Genomic DNA, 9,279 nt, shown 5'->3' on the forward strand with positions numbered 1-9,279 from the left:
GGTAAAAATAAATCTATATCATGTAGTGAAGGGTGCTATTGTTACGGAACCTGGACTGGATCACCCGACGGAAGAACCAAGCGCACTCAAAGATCTTGAAGGATAGGAGGTTTATTTAATGCCGGCGGGCTCAGAGGAGAGTGGTCTCCAAAGGTCTGAGCCCCGAGCACAAAGGGGGCAATTTATATAATTCTACTTCCGCATACTTGGCACTTTTGGCACGTGCGCGAAGCGGGGCAGGGAGAAGAACCTGGAAGAGCCCCAGGGCAAGGACTGGGACTCTCTCACTGGCTCGGTCGGCCATCTTAGGACACAGATTTTCCTTATCACTATGACAAAAATTGAAGCCGATAAGGGAATAGAGAATGATGTGTGTGTGTGGTGGAGGGGCTATTTTAGATAGAGTGATCAGGGAAGGCCTTTTTGTGGGGATGACACTTGCATGCTGAGAAGGGAAGAGTCATGCTTCTTTGGGGTTCTAGACAGAAGGACTAATATGTATAAAGTACCCGAGGTGAAAATGAGCTTGGTATGCTAGACGAACAGAAAGAAGGCCAATGTTATGAGTTGAATCGTGTCAAAAAATTCATATGTTGAAGGCATAACCCCCAGTACCCCAGCATGTGACCTTATTTAATGTAGTGAAGACAAAGTGGTACTGGAGTAGAGTAGGCTTTTAATCCCATGTGACTACTGTCCTTACAAAAAGGGGGAAATCCAAACACAGACATGCACACACGGAGAACACCATATAAAGATGAAGGCAGAGATCAGGGCAATGCTTCAATAAGCCAAGGAATACCCAAGGTTGCCCCCCCCACCGAGCCCCCAGAAGCTAGGGGGACAGACCAGGCATGGAACAGATTCTTTTTCACAGCCCTCAGAAGGAGACACCCTGCCGACATCTTGATCTCAAACATGTAGCCTCCCGAAGCATAAGCCAACCCGTTTCTGCTGGTTAAGCCACTCATCACACTTGCTTGTGGCAGTCCTAGCAAACTGATACAGTGAGTGCTGCTGAGAAACATCGGGAATAGGTGGTAAGAGTTGAGGTCAGGGGGCGCCTGGGTGACTCAGTTAGTTAATCGACTGCCTTTGGCTCAGGTCATGATCCCAGGGTCTTGGGATTGAGCCCTGCGTTGGGCTCCCTGCTCAGTAGGGAGTCTGCCTCTCCCTCTCCTCCCCGCTCATGCTCTCTCTCTCTCAAATAAATAAATAAAATCTTAAAAAAGAGTTGAGGTCAGAGAGGGAAATAAAAGTCAGATCCTCTAGGGCCTTGCAGGGCTTTGCAAATGTGTTTCGAATGGACCTAAACCTAGTGTTTTGGGTATATTTAGGTAGTCCCTGAAGGTCTGAGGTAGGTGAGGGCTGTAGATCACCTCCCCTACAACCTCCTTACTACAGTATATTGCAATGAAGGCAACTGCCAGATTGAATTCTATGACACATACAGTTATTAGCAGTTAGGGACCAAAACAGGCAGGACTTGCTCTCTGACTTTTAGGAACTCTAGCAAGTTCCTTCCATGAAAGATTTACCTGAAACAGATAGCCTCATCAAATGGTAGGTAACAGGATCTGTCTATCTTCTGGGTGAAGCAGGAAAATCTTCTACCGAGTGGTATATATTAGTTAACTATTGCTGTGCTACAAATTACCCCCCAAAATTTAGTGCCTTGAATCAACAAACATTATCCCACATAGTTTCTATGTATCATGAATCTGGAAGCATCTTAGTTGGGTGATTCTGACTGAGAGCCTCTCATGAGGTTTGCAGTCAAGATGATGGCTAGGGTGGTAGTCATCTGAAGGCCTGAGTGGGCTGGGGTATCTGCTTCCAAAGTGGTTCACCCGTATGCCTAACAAGTTAGTGTTAGGTGTTGGCAGGAGATCTCAGTTCCTTACCATATGCTATAAGAATATGCAAGTTCAGGGCAATGATCCAAGATAGAGCAAGACAGAAGCTGCAGTATCTTTTCTGACCTAGCCTTGGAAGTCACACTCTGGCATTTCCATAATATCCTAGTGGTTACACAGTTGTCCCTATTCAATGTGTGAAGGAACTACACAAGGAAGGAATCACTGCAGACCATCTGGCAGGCCGGCTCCACATAGCGGGATAGAGGACTCCACAGAGTCTGGGGTGGAGAATGCAGCTCCAAATAGTGAGGAGCTGTTGGGCTGACTTGCCAGATGTTTACACTCTCTTCATGCAAGGGTGGTAGGACCTAGGCAATATTTCTAGCCACTCCACGTATTTTGAACACAATTCATTTCACCAGTGAAATATTTTTTACATCTCTTATGCCTATTAATGGAGTCTGTGGAGCAAGGATCCCTTGGGTCCTGTGGATAGAATTCAGGAGGACTGTGGACTTTGATGGAAAAAATTATGCCTTTATTTTTATCAATTTCTAACTGAATATAGTTAACAAACCACAGTCTTATTAGCAGTATCTGAGACTTTGTCATCAATACATACCAAAAATTTTTTCACATCACATTACAGCTGTTGCCCATATCTCAAAAGTTCATTTATGTTCATCACTATTTCAAAACTATGGTTAGTACTAGAGCTACTGCTAGCTCTTGTTATTTGCTGGGTTAGCAAACAAGTGTACATATTAATATGTCAAAATTGTATCTTTAATATTTTGATGATTGCTTTACAGCACAATTGGTTTTAATTATAATCTTATGTGTTTTATCTTGTGCATTAAAAACATGTCTCTCATTTCTCCAAAGACCTACAAATGGGCAACAGACACGTGAATAAATGCTCAACATCACTCGGCATCAGGGAAATCCAAATCAAAACTTCAATGAGATATCACCTCACACCAGTCAGAATGGCTAAAATTAACAAGTCAGGAAACGACAGATGTTGGCGGGGATGTGGAGAAAGGGGAACCCTCCTACACTGTTGGTGGGAATGCAAGCTGGTGCAACCACTCTGGAAAACAGTATGGAGGTTCCTCAAAAAGTTGAAGATAGAGCTACCATATGATCCAGCAGTTGCACTACTGGGTATTTACCCCAAAGATACAAATGTAGGGATCCGAAGGGGTACATGCACCCCGATGTTTATAGCAGCAATGTCCATAATAGACAAACTGTGGAAAGAGCCAAGATGTCCATCGACAGATGAATGGATAAAGAAGATGTGGTACGTACGTACGCACACGCACACACACACACAGAGGAATATTATGCAGCCATCAAAAAGAATGAAATCTTAACATTTGCAATGATGTGGATGGAACTAGAGGGTATTATGCTAAGCAAAATAAGTCAATCCCAGAAAGGCAATTATCATAGGATCTCACTGATATGTGGAATTTAAGAAACAAAACAGGATCATACGGGAAGAGAGGATAAAATAAAACAAGACCAGAGAGGGAGACCATAAGAGAGACTCCTAATCATAGGAAACAATCTGAGGGTTGCTGGAGGGGAGGGGGTGGGGGGGATAGGGTTACTGGATGATGGACATTAAGGAGGGCATGTGATGCAATGAGCCCTGGGTGTTACATAAGACTGACAAATCACAGGACTGTACCTCTGAACCAGTAATATATTACATGTTAATTAATCGAATTTAAATTTAAAAAATGTTTAAAAAATAAAAATAAAATAAAACATGTCTCTTAAAAGGGTTCACCAGTTGGCCAAAGGGGCCCATGGCACAAAGAAAGTTTAAGTACTCCTGTTTAGCACAGGTTCAGATAGGAAAATGTGAACATCTGGGTATAGCTACTTTTGGGTTAAGGATACCTGAGTAGGAACTTTCATTTTTTAAAGACTTTATTTATTTATTTGTCAGAGAGAGAGAGAGAGAGCACAAGCAGGGGGAGTGGCAGGCAGAGGGAGAAGCAGGCTCCCTGCTGGGCAGAGAGCCCGATGTGGGGCTCCATCCCAGGACCCTAGGAACATGACCTGAGCCGAAGGCAGACGCTTAACCCACTGAGCCACCCAGGTGCCCCTAATTAAAATGAACTTTTAAATGTTTATACCCTCTGGGGCGCCTGGGTGGCTCAGTCAGTTAAACGTCTGCCTTCGGCTCAGGTCATGATCCCAGGGTCCTGGGATCGAGTCCCACATCGGGCTCCCTGCTCAGCGGGGAGTCTGCTTCTCCTTCTACTCTGCCCCTCCCCCAGCTTGTGCTCTCTCTCTCTCAAATAAATAAATAAAATATATTAAAAAATAAATGTTTATAGGAATATGTGCTGTGAGGTGATCTGAAATTTGTAATATTTTCGTCATGAACTGTACTGCTCCTAATTGTAATGTAATAAAAATAGTTATGGTGACTATGGTAGTGTGTTAGAAAAAAACCCCAAAATATATATTAAATCCACCCCTTCTTCCTACCTCCACTGCCCCACCCTAGACCAGTATTTCAAAAGATCATTTTGTGGATAGATATACCACTTCATTAAATCATTGATTCTATGAATCCATGAAGTCATAGATTTTAAGACCCATCATTCTTTTGTGCACCAAGAAAGAAACACTGCTTTCATTTAAACTATGTCATGCCATTAATAGTAACATGCACCCCAATTTTAAAGGTGATAAAAAGTGAAAAAAATTGCATCTTAGAATAAATAAGGTATATTGCACAGCTGATACTGAAGCGTTTTGAAGTAAATCATAGTATAAAACACTGCACATACACAATATAACATAGCAAGGACTGAATTTGAATTTTATTTTAAATGTGATAGAAAGCACTTTTGAGCAGGGAAGAGTTGGGATCTGTTTTCCATTTTTTAATAAGTATACTCTGGTAAAGAACAAATCATGAGAGAGGGGGCTGTGACCGAAGTGGATTGGTTAGGGTCAGGGCAGTCGCGAGGTAGGAAGAAAGGGTAGAGTCAGGATATATTTTGAACAGAAGGAACTAGCAATGTTTATTCACATTGATAAACAATTTATACAACTCACTAAGCAAAAACAAAACATTGCTACAATATCTAAATCATTCCCAGAGTTATTAATGGTTGTTTTGGCATTTTTTTCAAAAGATTTGATTTATTTGAGAGAGAGAGAGAGGGAGAGAGAGGGCACGAGGGGTGGGGGGATGGGGAGAGGGAGAAGCAGGCTCTCCCCACCCAGCAGGGAGCCCTAGGCGGGGCTCACTCCCAGGACCCCGGGATCACGACCCAGACCCAAGCCGAAGGCAGATGCTCAGCCGACTGAGCCACCCAGGCGCCCCTGTTTTGGCATTTTTAAAAAAGATTTTATTTATTTATTTGAGAGTGGGGGGGGAGAAAGAGGGCATGAGCAGAAGGAGGGGCAGGGGGAGGGGCAGGGCCAGACTCCCCGCTGAGCAGGGAGCCCGACCCTGGGCTCCATCTCAGGACCCCAGGATCATGACCTAAGCTGAATGACCTGAGCTGAAGGCAGATGCTTAACTGACTGAGCCACCCAGATGTCCCTGTTTTGGCATTTATTAACTCGGTACTGTGGAGTGTCTGTGACTTCCAGATCTGCCAATCCCTAATTAGCTGCAGCTAGTTTGACCTCCAGGTGCCAGTATTTCACTTCGTTGTAAAGAAAGCAGCATATTAAATTAAGTAATCCTAGGGCATGAATGTCTGACAACAGCCCCTTGTGTTAGTCTTCCCCAGGGACATTGATATTTTGACATGGGTGTTTTGGGTTTTTTTTTTAGTTTTTATTTAAATTCCACTTCGTGAGCATACAGTGTAATATTAGTTTCAGCTGTACAATAGAGTGATTCCGCACTTCCCTACAACCTCTGGTCCTCCTCACAAGTGCACTCCTTAATCTGACATGGGTTATTTAAAATACACGGTAAGTATATGTATCAGTCTGCATGTGCTGTCTTCACAAAATTGCACAGACCGGGTGGCTTAAACAACAGAAATTTCTTTTCTCACAGTTCTGGAGGCTGGAAGTCCACGATTAAGGTGCCCTCAGGATTGGTTTCTGGTGAGAGCTCTTTCCCTGGCTTGCCTAGAGCTGCCTTCTCGCTCTATCACCCTCACATGGGCTTTCCTCTTTGTGCACAGAAACAGGGATCCAGAAGGAGAGCTAGAGGAGGGAGGGAGGGAGGAGAGCAAGGGGAGAGAGGGAGAGAGAGAGAACTGTGGTGTCTCTTCCTCCTCTTATAACGACACCAGCCCTACTGGGTTAAGATTCCATCCTTATAATGTCACTTAATATACGTTACCTCCTTATATGCCCTATCTCAAATACAGTTGCATTGGGGGAGGGGTTAGGGCTTCAACGTATGGTTCAGTTCCTAATAATATCACTCTTCAGAATATATACTAGGGAAATAATTTGAAGTACAGGAAAAAATTTATGAATCGAGAGGTTCATTGTTCATTGAAGCATTAGCTATAATGCCCCCCCCACCAAAAGGTAACAATCTAAATGCTCAATAGCAGAATATAGTCAATTATAGCATACCTAAACAGTGGAACACTATAGAGCTCTTTCAAAGAATGTAACAGGAAAATGTATATGCTTTGAAGTTAATGGAGGAAAGAAAACAAGCTACAGCGTAATCACAATTATGTAAAATTTGGCATGTAAAAACACCTGAAAGGAAATATAGAAACACATTAAGTGTGACTATTGATAAGTTTCTTTGCGATTTTTTTTATTTTTACTCCTCTGAATTTCCTAAAATTTTATAATGAGCATGCATTGCTTTTATATTTTATTTTTATCAGTTCTACATTATCATAATTTACAGAGTTAAATCATTCTGTGAGTTTTGTTCTGAAAACAGGGCTCTCTTTCTCCTTCCCCATAATTTCCCACTCCTCAGAGGGGCCCAAGCTTTCAACTCTTTTAGCTGATTCTTTTGGTACTTATCTTGGTTCTCTAAATAACATTATTTTATTGCTACTTCTTTAAGTTTTTTACATTGTCTATTGAACTACCTACCCACACCCTGCTCCCTACCTCACCCAAAGACCCTTCCTATCCTTACATTCTTCCAACATAGGCATGTCATAATTTTGGTTGGACCACTATTCAGCGTTTACAGTTGGCCAAGTAAACATTATTCACAGCTGAGCCATGAAGTATCACAAATAACTTTTCCTTACTGACACAACATATTGTTTTTTCCTGGAGCTAATATTTATTTTGCTTTTTCTTTAAATAGTTTTCTATTTACTTAGCAGAAATTCAATTTTAAGCTCTTCCTCAGTTACTTCCATTACCTCTCCATGTGTTCAGGTGTATGAGGTATTGCAGATATCTCTTCTGATCCTTTCTGACCTGTAGGAGCTGGTTGCCCTCTATTTCTTTCTGATGTGCCGATGTCCTCCTGGAACCTCCCTTTCACCATCATTCTGGAGCTTCCCTTTTGCCTCTTTCTTATGCTGGATCCTTTCCCCAGTAAACCAAACCTTTCCTCTTGGTTTTAAAATCTTGTTTTAACCAAGAGGTGCATGAGGATTAAATTTTTGAGATTTCGCTTGTCTGAAAAGGTCTTTATTCTGTCCTCACACTTGATTGACAGCTTGGCTGCTATAGAACTCAAGGTTGAAAATAATTATTCTTCAAAATTTTGAAGGTGTTTCTAATTATCTCCTAGTTTACATTGTTAATATTGAGAAATCCAAAGCCATTCTGATTCTTGATCTATTATATGTGACATGTTTTTACCTCTGGGAGCTTGTAGAATCTTCCTTTTAACCCAATGTGGACAAATTTTATGAAGATGTGTCTTAGTATGGGTCCATTTTCATTGCTCATGGGATCTTTCAACCTGGAAACTCCTGACCTTCAGTTTTGAGGAAATTTCTTGAACTAATATACTAAAAACTTTATTCCCTTCATTTTCTCTTCTTCTCTCTGACTAGAACACCATTATTCAGATAATGGACTTCTTTTTTTCCTATATGATTTAAAATGCAAGTGCATAAAACAATAACTATAAATCTATGTTAAGGAAAATACAATGTTTAGAGATATAATTTGTGATCATAATAACATACAGAGGGGATGATGGGACTGTATAGGAGCAGAGTTTTTGTATACTATTGAAACTCACTTAGTCTTAATTCAAACTTGTTTGTTATAAAGTTAAGATGATAATTGTAATCCCCAGGATAACTACTAAGAAAAAAACCCTAAAAAACAAAATACAGAAAAAGAAATGAGAAGATAATCAGATTGGTATACTATAAAATATCAAACACAATAACCATAAAGTAAATGGAATACACTCACCAATTAAGAGGAAGGGATTGGCAGAGTGGATTAAAAAACATGATCCAACTATATGTTGTTTACAAGAGACTCACTTTACTTTTTTTTTTCCAAATAGGCTCCACACCCAGCACAGAGCCCAACATGGGGCTTGAACTCACAACCCTGAAATCAAGGCATGAGCCAAGATCAAGAATCAGACACTCAACCAACTGAGCCACCCAGGCACCCCACAAGAGACTCACTTTAAATTAGAAGACACAAATAGGTTGAAATAAAAAGGATGGAAAGAAGATATTTCACCCTAATAATTACAAAATAAGAGCTGGGAAGGCTATACTAATATTAGACAAAAAAAGCTTTAAGACCAACAATCGCTGCAAGACACAAAGAACAACATTACATATTAACAAAGTGGTTGACCCATTTAGAAGATATAAAAATTATAGGCATTTATGCACTAACCACAGAGCCCTCAAAATATATGAAGCAAAAACTAACATAATGGAAGGGAAAAAGAGATAGTCCTACTATAATACTTGGAGACTTCAATACTCCACTTTTAATAATGGCTAGAACAACTAGACAGGAGATCAATAAAGAAACAGAGGACCTGAATAACATTATAAACCACCTAAACCTATGAAAAATATATAGAACGTCCACTCAAAAACAACAGAATACACATTCTTCGCAAGTACACATTTTTCAGAATAAATCATATGTTAGGCCACAAAACAAGTCTCAATAAATTTTAAATGATTGAAATCATACAAAGTATCTTATCTAACTAGATGTGGAATGAATCTAGAAGTTATAAAAAAAGGAAAACTGGAAAATTCATAAATACTTGGAAATTAAACAACACACTCTTAAACAACCAATAGGTCAAAGAGAAATTACAAGTGAAATTAGAAAATACTTTGAGACAAATGAAAATAAAAATATAATCTACCCAAACTTATGGAATACAGCAAATACAATGCAAAGAGGGAAAATTATAGCTGTAAATAATTACATTTAAAAAAAGAAGATCCTAAATCAATAACTTAAACTTTACACCTTAAGGAACTAGAAAAAG

Source organism: Mirounga angustirostris, unplaced genomic scaffold (assembly GCF_029215605.1).
Source record: "Mirounga angustirostris isolate CCGP_5_RB_7025 unplaced genomic scaffold, mMirAng1.0.hap1 SCAF_11, whole genome shotgun sequence".
Lineage (NCBI taxonomy): Eukaryota > Metazoa > Chordata > Mammalia > Carnivora > Phocidae > Mirounga > Mirounga angustirostris.